Source organism: Felis catus, chromosome A3 (assembly GCF_018350175.1).
Source record: "Felis catus isolate Fca126 chromosome A3, F.catus_Fca126_mat1.0, whole genome shotgun sequence".
Taxonomy (NCBI): domain Eukaryota; kingdom Metazoa; phylum Chordata; class Mammalia; order Carnivora; family Felidae; genus Felis; species Felis catus.
In genome coordinates, this window is record NC_058370.1 from 122,792,920 (window position 1) to 122,814,209 (window position 21,290).

Sequence of the window (21,290 nt, forward strand, 5' to 3'; positions counted from 1 at the left end):
GACTTCAGCCAGGTCACGATCTCGCAGTCCATGAGTTCGAGCCCCGCATCGGGCTCTGGGCTGATGGCTCAGAGCCTGGAGCCTGTTTCCGATTCTGTGTCTCCCTCTCTCTCTGCCCCTCCCCCATTCATGCTCTGTCTCTCTCTGTCCCAAAAATAAATAAACGTTGACAAAAAAAATTAAAAAAAAAAAGTGTTAAAATTTACTTCCAATTATAAAGACAAATATTTGAGCACTACATATCAATATTTTCCTTAAAGATTTTAATTATCATTGAAAAATTTTAAATTAGCAATTTGAATGATATAAAAATTATGACATGTGTTTGCATATAACTCTCATTAGTTTAGAGACTTTTTTCTGTAGTTTACTTTTCACTTTTAAAATATCTATATATATGTAATTTGATATACTACATATTATTTTCCTATCTATATGTGTTTTGATGCCTGTCACAAATTTAAGCATCATATATAGTCTATGAACTTTCTGTAAATCCATTGGGAGGAATATGTATACATGTATATATATAGAGGGAGAGATAAATACATAATACATACTATGTATATCACATATGATATATATGTATATTTTTTATTCTGCACTCTTAATTACAGTTGCTTAATGAGTTTAAAAAAATTTTTTTTAAATTATTTTATTTTTGAGAGATAGAGTGTGAGCAGGGGAGGGGCAGAGAGGGAAACACAGAATCTGAAGCAGACTCCAGGCTCTGAGCTGTCAGCACAGAGCCTGATGTGGGGCTCGAACTCACAAACCATGAGATCATGACCTGAGCTGAAGTTGGACGCTTAACTGACTGAGCCACCCAGGTGCCCCTGCTTAATGATTTTTGATTTAAATTTTTTTCATCTAAAGTGATCTGTGCATATTATGGACTAATTAAAAATAAAGAAAAAGGCATTAAGTATCATCCCTAATCTAACAGTTGAGAGTTAATCATTAGTCATACTTTGTGTATATCTTCTAGAATGTTTCCTATTCTAATATGGACTCATACCATATATAATGATTTTTACCCTGTTGTTCATTGGTTTGTTCTGCTTGATAATCCACCGTGACCTTATTTCCATGTTATTATTTTTCCATTACCTAACCTTTAATTGCTAAATAGATTTCCATAAAAAGATTTGGCATGATTATTTAACCACTTTCATGTTTAGGAAACATATGTTGTTTTCAATTTTTTATCAACTGCGATCAGATGACTATTCTTGCAAATTAATATTTTCACACATGCTTAATCACTTCCTTAGGATAAATTCCTAGTTGCAGAATTGTTGGATCAAATGTTATGATTATTATAATAATCTTTGATACATATCATAATATGGCCTCCCAAAAAGATTTTACATTTTGCAATCCTACCAGCAATGTATGTGGGGCAAGATACATGTTTGTCTATATATTTGTCAATATTAGATATTAAGATACCAGCTCGTCTTTTAGAGGAAAGCAGTGTTTCCTCATTAATTAGCATATTTATTATGTGTGAAATTTTCATACGTGTATCAGCTATTTATGTTTTTTACTTTTAAAGTTTTGGGGTTGGTTATGACAACTCATCTGAGGATATTCATTTTTTTAATTTATACTTTTAAATTTTTTTAAGTTTATTTATTTGGGGGGGGAGGGGCAGACAGAAGGGGAGAGAGAGACTCCCAAGCTAGCTCCACACTGTCAGTGCAGAGCCCGACAAACCGTGAGATCATGACCTGAGGGGAGGGCAAGAGTTGGATGATTAACTGACTGAGCCACCCAGGTGCCGTTTTAAAAAATTTATAATAGTTATGAAATTGGCTTATTTTTTTTTAGATGCCAGTACATGAATCAATAAGGAATAAAACAGACTCCTACATGGCTGGTCGAATAATAGAATTAAATATCTATTTCTCTATTGCCTGTGTATGGTAGAAATGTGGCAAAATTAGGCTTATCTTTAACTGTGCACTCTTGAAGCTTAGTGATTCTTATTTTCATCTCAGTCTCCATTGTGTGTGTGTTCTTTTGTTTTGTTTTGTTTTTGTCTTTTTCAGTTGTGTTCTCTGTGTAATTGATCCTGATACTGTTTCCTAGATGTGATATTAGTTTTTTGGAGACAGCTTAAAATTGTTTTTCATTTGGGCTCAGACTAAAAAAAAAAAAAATCCATTCATTTATTTGTTGCTGACTTTGCTTATTTGATCTTCACTCTAGCTTTCTGATCTCTCAATGAGCCAATAAAAACATGTTTCTTCAAGAAAAGAACTTTTCATTAGTCAGCTTACATTTAGTTATTGTTCAATGAAAACAATCGCAGAGTCTCAATGGCTTTCACACAGTAAAGGTTTATTTCTCACCCATGCTGATAAATACCGTGGATTAGTTGCAGCTCTATTCCATGTTACTTTACTAAGGGTTCAGGCTGTCAGGACAACCTCTAAGACATCGCCAGTCTCCTTCCAGATGGAAAAGAGTGCATGGCAAGTCATGCATTGGATTTTAAAGCTTCTTCCTGGAGGTGAAGCACATTATTCAATTCACAGTTCATTGGGCAAAGAAGTTATATGGCTAGACCTGATGTTAAAGGAGCCAGAAAATATAATTCTCCTCCCAGAAAGATACAGCAAATAGTTTGAACAGAAAATAATATCACCTTCTCTGTTCAAGTAGTTTGCTAATATTTGGCTCTAGAATTATAAAGCCATGCCAGTGTAAAGCCCCTTATGCATTAATTAGCTTAAGAAGTTTGACCCCAATGCATCCCTAAGTGATGTAAAGCAAGGGCCTGCAAACTTTTCTGTAAAGAGCCAGATGATAAATATTTTTATTTTTGTGGCCCATACAGTCTGTTGCAACACTTGGAAATTCTCAAATCTGCTGATATAGCCAGGAAGGAGCCATAGTTATTGCAGAAACAAATATGTCTATGCTTTAATAAACCTTTATTCCAAAAAAATAGGTCACAGGCTGGATTTGTCTTGATGATCATTATTTGTCAATCCCTCAGGTAAACCAGTTCTTATCTGGTTAGAGTAGAAATTTAGAACATCTTGTTGGATTCTAGAGTTTTATCTGTTCTTACTGACAGATAGAAACTGTGAAATTTTGTTTATGGTAGGTCCCACTCTAGTTTAAGGCAGGCTTTTATTTTGTTTTATTTTATTTTATTTTATTTTATTTTATTTTATTTTATTTTATTTTATTTTATTTTATTTTATTTATTTATTTTTTAACGTTTATTTATTTTTGAGACAGAGAGAGACAGAGCATGAACAGGGGAGGGGCAGAGAGAGAGGGAGACACAGAATTGGAAGCAGGCTCCAGGCTCTGAGCCATCAGCCCAGAGCCCAACGCGGGGCTCGAACTCACGGACCACGAGATCGTGACCTGAACTGAAGTCGGACGCCCAACCGACTGAGCCACCCAGGCGCCCCGATTTTATTTTATTTTATTTATTTTTTATTTTTTCTAATTTATTTATTTTGAGAGAGAGAGAGCACAAGTTGGGAAGGGGCAGAGAGAGGTGAGAGAGAAAATCCCAAGCAGGCTCTGTGCTGTCAATGTAGAGTCAGACAAGGGGCTCTATCTCATGAACTGCGAAATTATGACCTAACCGGAAACCAAGAGTCAGACACTTGACCAAATGAGCCACCCAAACATTCTAAATAGCTGTTGATTCTCTGAGAAATAGTCCAAAGTACAGAGACATAATTTGAAACATCATTTTCAATATACTTGCTTTCTTAAAACAGGCTTAGAAAGGAAAGCTCTATGAAATTTGCTTGACCAATGGGAACATGCAGAGAACTTGGAAAATATTGTAAGGGATATGAGTTAAGAAAAGGATGAGAAATCCTGATTTAATTGTTATAATAGAAATAAAGAGAATAGTTTCTTGGAAAGGGTAGTCATTTCACTATCTTATTGGAAAAGGCACATTACTACTTAACATCTAAATAGATACAATATAGATATAATCACAATATAGCCATGCAGTGTGTGTGTGTGCATAGACACACACATGCACACACACACACACACACACATATAGTTCATAATATATATAATGAAACTATAGTCACAAAAACAATGAAAGCATAAAATCTAGAAAAGGATGGCCATTTCTATGTCTTTTAAACCTTCAGAGTTATTGTAGGTAACCATAAAAATAGAACTGTCTAATAGAGTTGAAAAATTAAAACATTATCATTCTATTGGATTGAGACTTGCTGAAAATATTTAACAAAATTATATTGCTCAATTTTGTTTTTAGAATCAGTACAAAGATTTCAAATTTCTTTCCCCAAAAATGCAGGCTTAAGTACAAAGAAATGTTAATTGATTCATTGAACTTTTGAAGCAACTATTTAACATTTTCAATAAAAAGAAGCCTACCTCTAATCCCAGGTGGTAGATTTACTAAAGACATACATTATAATTATGCTTCTGTTTTCATTTTCTCCTAATAACAGAGACTGGGAAAGCCTGCTTTCTACATCTGGATTTCAAACCATCATTCAGACAAAGCTTCATTAAACCCCACCAAACACTAAAGGTCACTGCGGTTTCATAGTTTGTGTTGTAGCAACCAAATGTTGCAAAAACTCTATCAGCACCCAGCAAAATTCTGAAATACCAGAAAATGGCAAGAATAAGATGAGGACATAGGTGATAAGTTCATCTGTTCAACAAATAGAAAGACAGATGAATAGAATATAGTTCTTTTCCTCAAGGAAATCATTCTGCATAGAAGACTAAAACTAAATTGACAATTAGGATATTTCATGTAAATGCAAAGTTGATTTCCATTAAATAGCTGGGCTGAGCTGACCCAGAAAGTCTTCTTTCCTATTTCAAATATATAGAAGTGCCATTTAAAACATAACTGCAAATGTAAATATTTGGCTGAGTTCAAGATACAAACAGAGATTTAAAAAACAAAACAAAACAAACCTCCAAATACAGAGGGAATTCAAAATTGGAGCAGTGAATGGAACCTGTAGCCCAGGACACACAGGCCTTACTGGCTGCATGGGACTCTGCTACCCACTCGAAGAGCAGAGGCCATACTGGGCATTAGAAATGAGCTACAGATAAAACCAGGATTCATAAAATTTGATCCATTCATAAAATGGCAACTATTCAAATTCTTAACAATCTAGGAAAATAGCACAAAAATTTGTAGCCTGCTTGAGGGCATGGACGGAAAAAATGACCTGAGAAAAATTATAAACTCGGTGTCTTTCCCCTTCTATGAAGTCTAAACTCACACTCCACAATCCACACCACCAGCTGTTAAGGGAAAATACCTATTAGGGGCAAATATTTCTGAAGAGATATTTTTACAATCTAGGAAAAAATAGAACTTCCACTGAATGTGGTTTCTTGTGAGGATGATTTTATTTTAAAAATTAAAAACCACACATGAAATAAAATATTGAGCAGGAGTCAGCAAGCACACCAAATAAAAGAGAACTGGGGATAATAAACTAACTTAAAGAATTTAAAATGAGTGGATTTTGAAATTTTCAGGCAGACAAAGGAAATAATAAATACTGTAACAACATTAAATTATGATATAGGAAAAGGCAACGTTGAAAGGAAACAAATACATAGTCTAAAAAACAAAATACACAAATGTTAACATTAAAAAAAATCCCTCTTTGGATCAAGTGATAAGTAGATTGGATATAGTTGAAGAGTGAATATATTAATTGGAAGACAGAGGGTAGGAAATCATCTGGGATCATATGGACTGATAATTGCATAGAAAAGAGATTTTAGGAGATATAAAGGGCAAAATAGAGTCTAAATGTTCCAAATGAAAGAGTATACAGAATAAGAGAGAGGTAATACTGTACTGAGAAATGTCCATATTGATGAGTGCCTGAATTTTCAGATTTTTAAACTTTCTAAGTCTTAAATTGGATAAGTACATATCCACACTTGGCTGAATTATAGTGAAATCACACAACAATAAACATAAAAAAATAGACTTCCTGAAAGAGAAGTTCAATTACTTCTTATAAAGAGTTACCAAATATACTTACAACAAATATTTCACTAACTATGTCAAATCCAGAACACTGTGAAATATACCCTCACGCTTCAAAGGAAAAATAACTGATTACCTAGAGTTTCAACCCAAGCTAAACTTTCTTTAAGAATGAGGGTGAAGGGGTACCTGAGTGGCTCAGTTAGTTTAGCATCCAACTCTTGATTTTGGCTGAAGTCATGATCCCAGAGTCATGGGATCAAGCCCCACATTGGGCTCTGTCCTGAGCTCATAGCCTGCTTGGAACTGTGTCTCTTCCTCTCTCTCTGCCTATTGCCCACCTTTCTCTCTCAAAAATGTAGGTGGGGGGTGGGGGAGAATGAGGGTGAAATAAGGGAATTTCCTAGCAAAGATTGAGGGAATTTCCTTCAGGCAGATTGATAATAACAACTAAGGATATGTGTCAGCAAGAAGGATATTGAAGCCAAAGGAAAGAGTAGGATGAAAGAAACATCAAATAGGGATCTATATAAATAAGCATTGGCAGTAAATAATAGGAATGACTCATCTGGAAAGTAAAGAAACTAGTAGATCTGAGACACCAAACAATAATAGGAAAGGAGAAAGTTAGGAAGATTCTTCTGTAAGAATTCTAAAGTTCTTATAAACAAAGGAGGCTAGAGAGGTGGATTAACTTTTCACTATTCTGAGTATTTATGTTAAATGTTAAGGGTAGTGACTAAAACAAAAGAAAGAGTATGTACACCTTTCCAACAGGTAGAGGACACAAAAATGAATAAAACATGAGGGTATTATATTAGGTGAAATAAGTCAGAACGAGAAAGACACATGATTTCATTCATATGTAGAATCTAAAGCAAGCAAACAAACAAAAATACAAAACGAATTAAACAAATACAAAGCAGAATCAGACTTATAAATACAGAGAACAAATTGATGGTTGCCAGAGGGGAGGATAGTGGGCAGATGGGCAAAATGGGTGAAGGGGAGTGGAAGGTACAGGCTTCCAGTTATGGAATAAGGCAGGGGAATAAAAGGCACAACATAAGAAATATAGTCAACAATATTGTAATGGTGACAGATGGTAGCTACACTTGTGGGGGCATAGCATAATGTATAAACTTGTGGAATCACTAAGTTGTATACCTGAGACTAATGTAACATTGTGTGTCAACTATACTTCAATTTATTTATTTTTTTGTTTTTTGGGTTTTTTTTTAAATTTGTTTTTAACATTTACTTATTTTTGAGACAGAGAGAGAGCATGAACAGGGGAGGGTCAGAGAAAGAGGGAGACACAGAATCTGAAACAGGCTCCAGGCTCTGAGCTGTCAGCACAGAGCCCGATGCGGGGCTCGAACCCACGGACCGCGAGATCATGACCTGAGCCGAAGTCAGGCGCTTAACCGACTGACACCCAGGCGCCCCAACTATACTTCAATTTAAAAACAAAACAAAACAATAACAACAAACCAAACACTTGGCCAATCCAATAAAGGGCAGAAAATCAGAAAAACATAGTGAACGGTTAAAGGAAGACATACAATAAAATGATATGAACAGCCATAATGTAGCTAATGTACAATAGAATATAATTATTAAGCTCACCTGTTTTATCAGGATCTAAAGAATTGGAAAAATAAAATAAATTCAGCCATGTGCTAGTCAAAAGAGCTATGCATACAGTAAAACTAACTTGGAAAGATTATTATAAAATGATGAAAATAAGAACATGTACTATTAGATGAGTTCAAATATGTTCATTACATTACTGTTTGCAATAAAAATTTCTGTGAAGTGTTGTGTTTCAGTGGGGGAACTGATAAATATTTATATGCAGTTTATTTTTTTTTTAATTTTTATTTTCCCATTTATTTCCCATTGGTTTTTCTAACCAATTATTCCTTGTACACACGGATATAATTACTTTTAGGTTTTTATTTTGCAACCATTTATATGCTAAAACCTTGTTAATCATCTAATCTATACATAATTGTACATTAGCTTCTTTTTCCCAGTGATGGAAAAAAATAATTTTATCATACTACAATGGCTAGACATTCAGAGAAATACTAAATCACATGGTGAGTGCTAGTATATGTTTTGCTCCTGGGCTCAATGAGAATTCTTAATACTTCACTACAAGTAATTTTTATCTTGTTAGGGTAGGTTCTTATTTCTTATTTTATATAGGTTTTTTTTGTTAGGTGAAGAATTTTATTAAAATTCATCATATCTAATGAGATGGCCAGATAGATTTTCCTTTTTTGCCCTACTAATAAGAATATTATTAATAGTTCCTTGTTATCAACCATTCTTTCATTTTTAGAATAAACACTAATTTGCTATAAAGCAAATGCTATAAAGCATTTTTTTTGTTATAGCGATTATTTTGGTTGGTATTCCATTTTGAATTATTGGATCTATGTTTCTAAGTAAGATTATTCTGTATTTTTCTTGAAAATTGTATTTTTTTTCCTTGAAAAACAATTCTCTAACATCTCTCAGGTCAATTAAATCAGGAACAGGTTTGTTAGGTTCTCATTCCCTTAACATTTAACATTTATGCTTAACACAGTTCTGGGCACACAGCAGAAAATCAGTAAATATTTGTTGAGTAAATATGAAAATCTGACTTTTATCAGCAGCATCTGCTTGAACTAAGTTTTTTAAAATGCTTTATTCTCTCCAGCCTTTCCTTTTCTCAGTTCTTCAGTGGCCAGGTAATTGTCAAACATCTCTTATCCTGAAGAAAATCACACTAAATTCTTTAGGACTTATTTAGAAATCTCTCTAAAGAGTCCCCTTTATTGTGATTTTTAAAATAATAATTAAGGAGATGTTAATCTGTTAAATGACTCCTGATTATTCCTGTTTGCATTTGGAGATGAAAGGAAGAGTAAAATTTTATTGACATGTTTCTTGTTTCTAAGAAGCACTTAGATAGATAGTAACTATCTTAATTCTCTGTAAATGGCAATAACCTCTAAGTCAGTATTATATTGGATCATAGGGAATAAGAACACATAAATTGATCACCTTTTTCAGGCAATTTAATTCTGTGGCTTCCTGACCTGTCTAGGTAGAGTACTGTGGGGCAGGGAGGGTGCTCTGAGATAGTCTGATGAATATGTGCTTCCAGATCTTCCTCTGACTTATGATAAAATGTTGGTTCAAACTGTTTGTGTGGAGCTCCTGGAAAATTTATCAGCACCTTGACGAGTGATTACTCTTGGCCAACAAGAGCAGAGCCTGGCTTGGCTTTCTTCTAATATTCCGTGTGGCATTGCCCCTTTTCTCTCCCTATTCCTCCTCACCATAGCATGACCACTGTCTTTGACTCTTGCAGATATTGTTGCCGTTATGTGAAAATTTTTGAACCAGAAAATAGAAGTTACTAAATCACTCTAAACGTTAGCTTCTCCAATTATAAACTGTAAGTGAAAATCCCTAACTCAGTAGGTTGCTGTAGGAGTAAGAGTGTTCAGTCTTATGAAGAATGCCCTATGGCTCCTAGCATACAGTAGGGTCTAAAAAGAGATGAATGCTTGTTTACCCACCAGTGTCTTAGGGTTATATAATTCTTTAAACTTTGTCTCCCTTTCCTTCTTTATTTGTAATAAGTAATACAAAAATTCCCATATTGTATGTTTGGAAAAGCAGTCTTGTGTGTTCAGTCTTTCAGCCCCACTTAGCTAAGAATGAACCTGGGGCCTGACACAGTCCATTACCAAGAGACAACGGGCCTCCACAGCCTATACTGGGCTTATCACATTGTGTGGGACTATCTTCCCTGTTTCATACTCAGTTTATACTCCTTTGTTCTGTTTATGTGTGTGTCATTAAACACCTGGCCAGCCCCATTACTATATCTGTCTTCTGGTGGGGAGGGGAGGAGATCATTCTGAGGTACAAGAGGGTAGCATGCAAGCCAATGGCCCTGTGTTGGCTTCCAGGAGTGCCTGCTGGCCATTGGGTCCAACACCCACCACTAAAGCTGAGCTTTCCTTGTCCCCTCTCCATGTGAGCAAAGCATTGCTCCATTCAGTATTTGACTGCACTGTGTTTTCCTTGACGTCTCCACTACCAATGTGCAGTGGACAGAAGTGTGTACTCCTTGTGTTACTCCTGGTGGTAAGCAACAGATGCCACTTGCTCAACAGTTTATAACAATTCCAGAGAATTGCTATAAATATAGAATAAGATGTGGAAGTCTTGCTACTAGTCCCCACTTTTTCCTCTTCTATCTTACCCAGAGGTAACCATTGTTAAAGACTTAGTGTACATAACACAAGTCTTTTTTAATGATTTTGATTTTAATGTGTATATATGTATATGTGCACATGTGTGGTATCATTAAATAATCACATGTCTTTTGTGACTTAGTTTTTCTTAATATATTTTTAAATATCTTATTCTTTATAAAGCTGCATAGAATACCATGGTATGGATATATTATAATCATTTTTCCCCTATCCTTTGAGGAATTTTTAATTTTGCCCTCTTAATTTTGAAAAATACAGCCAAATTTTCTTCCAAGGCAATTATATAAATTTACACTTTTTCCAATGATGTATATACATGTCCATTTTGTGAATGAACAAATAATTTATTTTACTTAGTATAATGCCCTTCCTATTCATCAATGTTGCCATAAATTACAGGAATTCCTTCTTTTTACATTTACATTTACAATAATATCCCACTGTTTACATGTATATACCACATTGTTTTTATCCATTCATCTGTCAAAGGACATTTAGGTTGTTTCCATATCTTGGCTATTGAGAATAATGTTGAAAGGAACATGGGTGTGCCGATATCTCTTCAAGATAATGATTTTAATCCCTTCAGATATATACCCAGGTGGGATTGCTGGATCATATGGTAGCTCAATTTTTAATTTTGAGGAACAGCCACACTGTTTTCCATAACGGCTGTGCCATTTTACATTCCCATTAACAGTGTCTAAGAGTTTCCTTTTATGCACATCCTTGCCAACATTTGTCTTTTTGATAATAGTCATCCTAAAAGATTTGCATTTTAAAAGGATGCTCTCCTGCAGTGTGAGGAATCTAGAGGTATAAGAATGGAAGTATAAAGTTTTTGTTTTCCTCAAAGAGATGACCAGTTCTCTAAAAAAAATATTAAACTACCTTTCTCTCACAAAGTTAATGAAGTAAAATGTTATTAGATCTGAAGCTGATTCTATTGATATGCTTCTTCATTTCTATTAGTATGTAGGACTATTTCAGTTACCATATGGTTTGAATTAGGCCAAGTTTTACCTCATTATTCTTTTTATACTTCTTTACTATTGTGCATTCTCTTCATCAGTTGTAGAATCACCAGGAAAACACGTATTTTCAAAACTTGTTGGTTTTATTTATAAATGAGTACAGAAGAAATTTACATATTTGCGATTTTGAGTCTTTGTAACGAGGACTCTCTAGGTCTTTTTTAAATGTCTCTGAGAGTGACAGAGAGCATGAGCAGGGGAAAGGCAGAGAGAGAGAGAGAGAGAGAATCCCAAGCAGACTCTATACTGTCAGCACAGAACACAACATGGGGCTTGAACTTCCTAACCATGAGATCAAGACCTGAGCTGAAATCAAAAGTGGGATGCATAACAAACTGAGCCACCCAGGCACCCCAGTCTATATCACTTTTAACGGAGATCTAGTATACTTCTTGTTAATGTGTTCTTAGGGATTAAATGGCTTTTTGGAGCATTTGTGAATGGATTTTTAAAATTACACTTTTAAAATTTTTACCAGGCTAAATGTTCAAATGTCTTATGCAAATTCAGATATTAATTCAGATGCTTAATTCTCTTGCATTATTTTTAATAGTTTGTTGGTCAATTCTTTCGAATTTTCAATGTAAATAATTTGAATTTCCTTTAATGAGTAACTATTTTGAATATTATTTACCAATATTTTACTTCCATTTATTTTATTTTAACATATTTGTTAGGACCCTCAATAAAATGTTAACAATTGTTAAAAAGAGATTTGACCTGGAACATCTTAAGATGCCTTCATCACTAATATAGTGAGAAACATGTTTTATAATCAAAGGCATTTCTAAGTTGTAATTTAGGGAATACTTACCATTTTTTTCATTTAATCTTTCTAATACTAATGACACTGTACCCTTAGTGTAACACTTTTTGTATGAGCAAACTGAGGCCCAGAATAAATAAGCAACTTGCCTAGGGCGCATAATAGATAATGGAATGCAGAACTTAGAGGGCTGAACTCAGAGTGGTAATACTTGGAAAATCATTTCAGATTAAGAAAGTTTTCTTCTCTTAGTGTACTGAGGGTTTTATCAAGTATGAATGTTGAGTTCTATCAACACTCTACTGAGATAATAATATAGTTGTTCACCTTTAATCTTTTAATACACTGAATTACATTAATAGGTTTCCTGATGTTAATCCATTCATGCATTGCATTCCTGGGATACACCCTCACTGGTAATGACATACTGGTGTATTTGATTTGCTAATATTTTATCTATGATATTTCATCTAAATTTATAATTGAAATTGACATTTTTATTTCATTTTACTAGCCAAGATAAATATTAGGATTAGGCTATGCTTTTAAAATAAAGTAGAAAGATTTCCATGTTTTCTAATAATAAAATAGTAATATTAATCATCAAAAACAGCTAAAATTTGGGGGACTATGTTAAAGATTTGCAGGTATAGCCTCACTGAATTCTTACAATGAGCCCTATGGAACAATAATATAATTACCCACTTATTAAGAGATAACAACAGCTAGGATGTTGAGTAACTTGAGAAAAGCCACACAATTAGAAAAAACTAATGTGTGTTGATTAGAACAACTGAGTTTTTATGTCTATAATGTCTTTATTTCTACTTCATGCTTTCAAATGGTAGCTTAGCTGATTAAAGAATTTAAACTTGACAGTTTTTCCCTCAGCACGTTGAGATTTCCTGTAGTAGGACCTACTATGCTGATGGTAAGTCAGTCTGGTGTCAATCTGACTGTTGGCCTTCAAAAATCTATTTTCTCTCTCTCAAAGCTACTAAACGCTTCTACTTATCAGTGACTTATTTACAATTTATACAATAGGCCTGTGTGTGTGGACTGGGGCAGGTACTTGGGTGGTTTAATCAGAGGAGTTGGTATTTAGTTTTTTCATTTCTTCATATAACAAATATTTATCGGACACCCTGTGTTCCAGGTACTGTTCTAGCTGTGGGGCATACATTAATGAATAAATAAGAGAAAATCCTGCCCTCATTGAGCTTATTGTCTAATCTGTGGAGTTAGACAAAGGATAAAATAAATAAGTAAATTATGGAGCAAGTTATACAGTGATAACTCTATGAGAGAAAATAAGGCAGGAAGGGTGATGTGGAAATTCAGGTTTTGGAGTGGAAATTTTAATAGACATGGTCTTCACTGGGAAGGTGGCATTTGAGAGAGTGAGCAATGTGTATATGATGTAGGGAAGAGGGTTCCATGTGGAGAGAATAGCAAATGCAAAGGCTGTGTTGTAGAAGTGTACCTGGCATGCTTGAATGACAGAAGAGGCCACCATGGTTATAGAGAAGTGAATAAGTGGGATAGAGGTACGAGATACAATCAGAGAGATATCATCGGTCTAATGGTGTAGAACTTTCTAGGCCATTTAAAGAGGTCTCTATTTTAATCTGTGCAAGATGGCCAGCCAATAGCACTTTTAGCAGAAGAGTTTCTCAACTGGATTTATGTTTTCACAGGATCATCCTGACTACCCTGTTGTAAATAAATTATAAAAGGGCAAGAGTAGAAACAGGGAAAACAGTTAACAAGTTATTGAGTTATTTTAATGATTTTAAGAGCATAGAACAGGTGGTAGCAGTGGAGGTTATCAGAAGTAGTAAGATTCTGTACATATTTTGAAGGTAGAGCCAAGTGATTTTGCAGATGGATTAGATGTGGGTTGAAAGAAGAAAGGAGAAATCGAGGAAAATTTTTATCTTAGTCACTGTAGTCATTGAGATGCCATATGGGGTCTAGAAGAGACTTTGGGAGAAGAAGGCTTGAGAGGAAATAACAAGAGATCAGTTTGGGATCTATCACATTTGTGATGGTTATTAGATCTCCACATAGAGTAGGCAGTTGGAAACCTGAGCCTGCAGTTCAAGAGATAAGTCTGTACTAAGATACAATCCCTAGACTGTCCAACTTATACATGGTATTTAAATCCAGACACTTGATAAAAAGTCCAAGAGAGAGACTGGATATAAACAGAGAAGAGAGTAGAAGGAAGGGAATATTTAAAATGTCAAAAAACAAAGATTGAGACCCCTGGTACTCCAACACAAATGGTTAAAAGATTAACAGTTTCCTTCAGCAAAGGAGACTGAAAAGGGTGAGTCAATAGCTTAGGAGGAAACTTAGAAGTGTGTGATATCTGAGAAATTAATTGAAATCATTTCAGAAGCATAACTCAAATGCTACTAATATATCAGAACTTATACTGGAGTTTTAGGGAAGCTCTAGTCTGAATTGGTTTAAGAGAGTTGGAAGGACAGGTCTAGCAGATATTAAAATAGACATATAGACAGTGGTTTCAAGGACTTTTGCTGTAAAATAAAGAAGAAATACCTACTGTCAGCTGGAGGTAGAATTGAAGACAGCAGTGAGTATTCTTTTTAAGACAGGAGAAATGAAAAGAACAATTTCGTATGTTGATGGAAATAAATCCAGTAAAGACGGGGAAGCTGTCGATACAGAAAAGATAGGAGAAAGTGCTGGTGTGATGTCCTTGATTACCCCTTGAGGGCCTGAGAGCTAGTACACAGGAGGAAGGCTTGATCTCAGCCAGAAGCATGGGGGGAGTTCATTTGTAGTTGCAGGAAAGAAGGCAGCACATATGGCTGCAGATGTTGGTGAATGCATATGTGACAACTTGTGAGAGTTCTTTTCTAATTGCTTCAGGTTTTCAATGAAGCAAGGAAAAAGGGTCACTCAGTAAGATTAAGGATGCTGAAGGAGGTATTGCAGGTTTGACAAAACAGAAAATGACTAAAGTAACCACCTAGGAGACTGAGTTAATGCACTAGAGAAATGTATTATGATTAGTATTCATATATAAAGAGCTCTTCCAGATGAACAAGAAATAGATAAACATGCCGATAAAAATATGAGAAATAATGTATATCTATGATTCACACACATATTTGTAAATACATATGGCTAATAATCAGAGGAAGTAATCATTAACTTCAATCTTGATATAAGTAGGGAAAACCAACAGATTGGTTGGTGTCACTGAGGAACACTCTTTCTAGAGAGCAATGTGTAAAAGAAATTGTTAGTTTCAACAATATGCCTATCCTTTCACTTGCATTAAGGAATTTTTCCTCCAAGGAAATAATTGATTATGCTTGAAAACTTTTAATTATATATTGTTCATCTCTACTATTTCTGAACATTGGGGGGAAAGTAAATGTTGGAAGAAGGAAAGTGGATAAGTAAATTGCTGTGAAAGGCAATTAAATTATATTCAACCAGTAAAATGTCATTAATTGTAGATGAATATTTAATTAAAAAGTTTATGAGACATATAAATGAATTCATGATGCTAATTATGGTTGTGTCTTCTTTTGAAAATGTAATGCATATATTTATATTATGAAGAAATGAGATTATTTGCTGTATATAATTTTGGCATTGGTCTGTGTCTATTCATTAGTTTAACATCATGAAAGTTTGTCCTGGTTTTTTGTTGGTCATGATAACTTCCAAATCAGTGATTCCACTGCCATCTTTCTGGGAAGCTCAATTCACTGATTGTTTCCGCTAGATCTGTGGCCTGATCTGATTTTCATTCTAGAAAGATTGTTCAAATACCACAAATGGTGTGGTTTGGACAGAGATAAATTGGACACACAGACTTAGAGCCCTCTTTAGGAATCCCTGTGGGAGGTGATAAGGATCAGGGATGTGAGCAGTGGGGACAGAGAATAGGGAAAAGCGTGGGGCTTCCAGACAGGGTGTGTGAAGGGGAAATCCCCTGATATTCACATAGAAAACCACATACCAAGAAGAACATTCGGGGAAATCTACAAATGCTGGCATAAGCATGAAGCAGAACCAATTTCTTTGGTACTAAAAAAGCCAATCTCTGCTTGTACCCAAGCTTTACTATTACAATTTAAAATTATAGGATTATTTTTGTCTTCAGTTACTCTGTCTGTGTTTAATTATATACCACTGAGATGATAGCAGCTATTTTGAGGACACTGTACCTTTTCAGGCTCTGTATCCCCTCTCCATGTGATACTGGAGTTAAAAAGAGGAAGGCTAAATAGAAGAGGCGCAGGTGGTTGTGTTTATGGGCTTCAGGGAGATATGATTACCTCACTCGGCTGATTGCTACCTGAAGGAAGTCAGATTACAATTAAGACTGTCAGGTAAAGCACACAATTAAAGTTCATTGCAAATGCTGTCGACAAACTAGTATTAGCTGGGAAATGCACTCTGGCAAACAGATGTACCCTGGAAAATAGAAAGGGAATGTTTCCTTCTAGAACAAATCTACTTTATCAAATCTGACAACTTTCACTTGAGCTCTGGGTCCTGCGCTAAAAAGAGCTTCTCGTTTGATTTAAGCAATTGGCACGTAACATGCAGGTTGGAAATGAGTTGACTCATTAACTTATTTTGCTTAGTAGAAAAGGTGAAGGTGAGAGAAAACATGCTTGCATCACCACATTTTGTTCTCTGCCTTCCAGATTTGCTTTAGATCCAGCAATATCGCATTCTATGTTTATTAAGAGGTGAGGTTGTAGTTCTAGAACTGGAATATTCTTATCACAAAATGTCAGGAAAAAAATCATACGGATCTGTTTTTAGAATTGGTTTTTAGTCATTCTAATGGTGTGACTGTACGTGGCCCATGTGTTATCAATCTCTTTAAGTATCTACTTGCATTTATATGACACTAATAAGGAAGAGTTCCCATAGACAAATAGCAATTCTGCTATTTGATTTTACTTCATAAGTAACTGTATATATCATTTCCTCTTAATAAAGTGGAGTATTCCCTCAGCTCACACACATCACAGACATTACTGCTAATGGAAGTTATGCATGGGATTGAGTAGAAACTACAGCTGCTACTCCCAAGCTTCCACTCTGTGTTTTCCTCTACTAATGATATTTTTCATCTGGTCAGTAATGGAGGCAGTTGATCTGGGGAATGGATATCACAGAGAAATTCTAATCCAGGGGAAGCTTAGAAGTTTGCTTTTCTCCATAACACTGGGAGCATATGGTCTAGATTAGACCTCTTTCTATGACAGAAGCTGCTTCACCAACAGCAGAACTGAGGCAAAACACCAGATTAGAAAAATAATAAGGAAACACACAGTATTCTGGTTTAGGATGAGAAGACTTCTAGGATTCAGCCATCATCTTCTCTTTCTCACGGCACATCACTCCCTTGGGAAAATTAATGCCTCCAAGTTCCTTTCAATTACTTTATCTGTTAACTAGATTTAGGATTAAATGAGATAACATGTATAAAGCTTGAGGTAAGCCCGCAAAGAATGCTGGTTTTCATTCTCCTTTCCTCAGAATCTTTGGTGTCCAGAGTGCACAACCATTGGTCCCATGCCATTTTAGCCTGTCCCAAGCTCACTCCTTCTAGAAGTCCCCTTCAACTACCAACATAAGCTTAGAATAGCCAGTACACAACCTGAGTCGTGTCCAGCTCTGCTACTGATTGCTAGTGGCAGTAACCCAGTGTGTTCTGAGGAATTCAGAAAGTGCACTGACCTTCTACTACATTCCTTCTAGTACATGTTTTTAATTGAAGTATCAATTACATGCAATAAAGTATAAAAAATGCATAAAGTTTAAATGAACAGTTTGATATATTTTGATGTATTTCTAGGTAAGTGTCCATTCCTGTAACCATCACCTCACTTTAACAAACTTTATTTTCACTTCTTTTAGTAAAATTTCCAAGAGCACCTCAACCTCCACTTCCTTCAGTATATAAGAACATTACATTCCTACCTGCTCTCTCTTGAGGTACTTTGAAGTTATTGTTGTCCTTCTTAACCAAGATGCCCCAGGCTTTTAGGCTTCTGTTACCTGACAGGAAAGCAGGGCTGCAGAAATGAAAAGACAAAACAAAACAACAACAACAAAAACTCTTCCTAATCACTAAGTGTTTGTATAGCAGTAGCGAAGACATTGTGAAACACTCCAAAACATGAGAGATGCCATCTGATTGTAATTTATTTATGGCAGTGAGGTCAAGGGAAAATATAGTGAAACTAACATTTAATCAGTGCCTATTCTGGGCCAAGGATTATGCTAGGTGGTTTACAGAGTTGTAGCCTTTAATCTTCCAAGCATTCTCTGTGGAAAGCCCCACTTAATACTCTCCAGAATCTCCATCATTTTCTCACTCTTTTTTTCTGAACACCTTTGTAGTGATTATCTTGCCACAAGGTTATCCTTTGTAGGTATTGCCTTGTCCCCAGCCTCCGTTTCTCTCTATTTCTCCTTCCCTCTCTCATTCTCAGTCTCTCTCTCACTCCCTCTCTCTTTTTCTCTCCTGCTCTTTACCCCTCTTTCTGGCCCTTCATTTAGACTTACCTTCTTCCTTTGATATTCATGAGCATCCTTTCTTGATTTCTTGCTTTAATCTCTCTCCTCTCTGCTGTACACTGATAGTTCAGATTGATGAAAATCCATTTGTAATTGGTTCCTGAGAACACTAGTCCTCTATATTGGGTGTTAGGCCATCTCATAAACTGTCTTCTTCAGTCATCTTCCACTGGCACAGAGAGACTCAGAAGTTCCAAAAATGACAGCTATCTCCTAGAAGGGAGCATATGCTCCTTCACAAATTTGGCTACTGGTATTAGTTGAGTCATTTCCCACCGTTTTTAGAAGAGTTATTTCTTCACTTGATTCCAGCCCCCACCCGTCTTTTTTTTTTAACAGTTGTAGGCATCCTTCATCATTCTGAGCCAATATCCATATTAATCTCTTATGTTAATTACTGTAATTCTTTAACATCCTGTTCAAAGCAATTTAAAACAATGAAATAGCATCTTACTTGAATAGAATTACTAATGTTTCTCAGGAGCTTTTCCATTTGATTCTCACCCTACACTGTGAAGTAGGCAGTTTGGGCATTATTATTTTCATGTTTCTGAATATGAAGGAAAGGGACACGATAGGATGTTATGGGTCACTTATCTCACCCTGCAATTGTCTCTATGTTGTGTTTTGCAGTTTCTATGTCCTCCACTACAAGATAAACTTAAGACCCAGGACCACATATGTGTAGTTCACTTTTTTATTTGCATGTTTATCCCATACAAAGCCCTGAGAAATCAGTAGTGGGCTGTGGATCCGAACCTGGAGCTCCAGTCCAAAACTGTGTCGTATCAAGGAGCTGGTGTGCTGTTACTGCCCATACGTGAGGCCTCAGTTTCTATTTCCCTTAGTCTGAATTTATCCCTTGTGACCTGCAAGCCCTTTGTCCATGTGCGGCTTTTCCACATGGTAGCTGTCTCTTCTTCAATAATACTCCTAGGGCTGTAGATACTTCACCTGTCTTGCTGCTGAGACCCTTAGACATTCCATCTCTTAATCAGATTTTTTTAAACTAATCTTCATAAGCCCAGGGAAACCCAGTACTCTGGCCAGAATATGGCCCATGAGGCAGGACTTCCTCTCATCTTATGCTCAACACTTATGGTTCCTGAGGTGAGGAGACTTGGGAACCTACCCCTAGAGTCCTTTCTGATTCTTTTTATTCCTGGTTCTTCTGCTGTATCTCTCCTTCTAGTCTTTCAGACCACATGGGTCTTAGCTCTCCAGAGCTGTAATTCCCTTCCCCATATTCAATACACATAAAAACAATAATGGAAATGACCCCAAGAAATAACAATTCTTGCTTCCTTTACTGCTTTGTCAGATTAGAATGTGACTATGCAAGTAAATCATTCTGAATCAGTTCTTTTCTGAAAAGGTTGGTTATTTGTTTGTTTATTCAGAGAGCATAAGTGGGGGATGGGCAGAGAGGGTGTCAGCACAGACCCAACTCAGGGCTCAAACCCACAAACTGTGAGATCATGACCTGAGCCAAAACCAAGAGTCACATGCTTAACCAACTGAGCCACCCAGGTGCCCCTGAAAAGAGCTTTTAAATGGATCATATTGCTCTTTCTTTCTTCCTCCAGGCTCTCACTTGGGATTCATCAAAGTAATTGTCACTGGATTAAATTCACCAATAATATCAGTAGAGTTTTATAATATTCCAGAATTTCCAACGTCTGCAATTATTAGGCATCTGTGAAACAAATCAGCACTTTGAAGAGCCCCATTTTTGCATGGTGTTCAGCTAAAATAGTCCTGTTATCAAATAGGTCGACAGCCATTGGCTTTAGGCTAAAACTCAGGCTTCCCACCAGAGTGGACTTAGCAGAGCATTGCGCACAACTCCAGTTAAACTCAGATTTGCAATATGATGGTAAAATGAAACTCAGTTATTAGACTGAAGTTTTTTATGAACAATCATTTTGAAAGAATAAAGCACCTGTGTTGATTTTCAGCACTGGAAGTCCCTCTGCCCCTCCCCTCTGGACATACAGGCTCTGGACTCCTAGAGGTGGTTTTCAATAGTGGTTTTATTAGCACCATTGCATCATGGACTTGTCAACCCACCCAAGTAAATACTTGGTACTGAGAAAACTAGGAATTCAAAATTTTTAATGTGTTTTATGTGCTTTAATTAAAAAAATAGGTGGAGAAGGAGAAAGTTATGGAATCTATGTTTAGTTAAATTTGAGTTTAGCTCCAGGTTTGGGGTCTCTGGCTAGCCCCTTCACATGCTGAATGTCTCACCCACTTGTACCACTGGTTTGGGTTCAGGCAGAGGTCCATGGGAACCTTGGTTCTTCTGATTTCTGGCTGCGTAAACTTGTTTCTGTTTCTCATTCTTTCTGAATCTTTGTTTCCTTGTCTATGAAACAGGGATAGGCCTTCCCCCCACCCCCATCCTACTCTGAGGATTAATTGAAATAATGTGTATGTGGCACCTGTACACTGCTCCCACAGAATAAAACATAGTAAAGGCATTAGTTACTTTTTGTCCTTGTTGGTACTACTACTATTACTCATGTATTTATTGCCTCATTCAACAAATATTTGTTGTTCCATCTTTCAAGATGCTATGAATATAGATACAAATAATAACTAATTAGTGCTTTTACTGT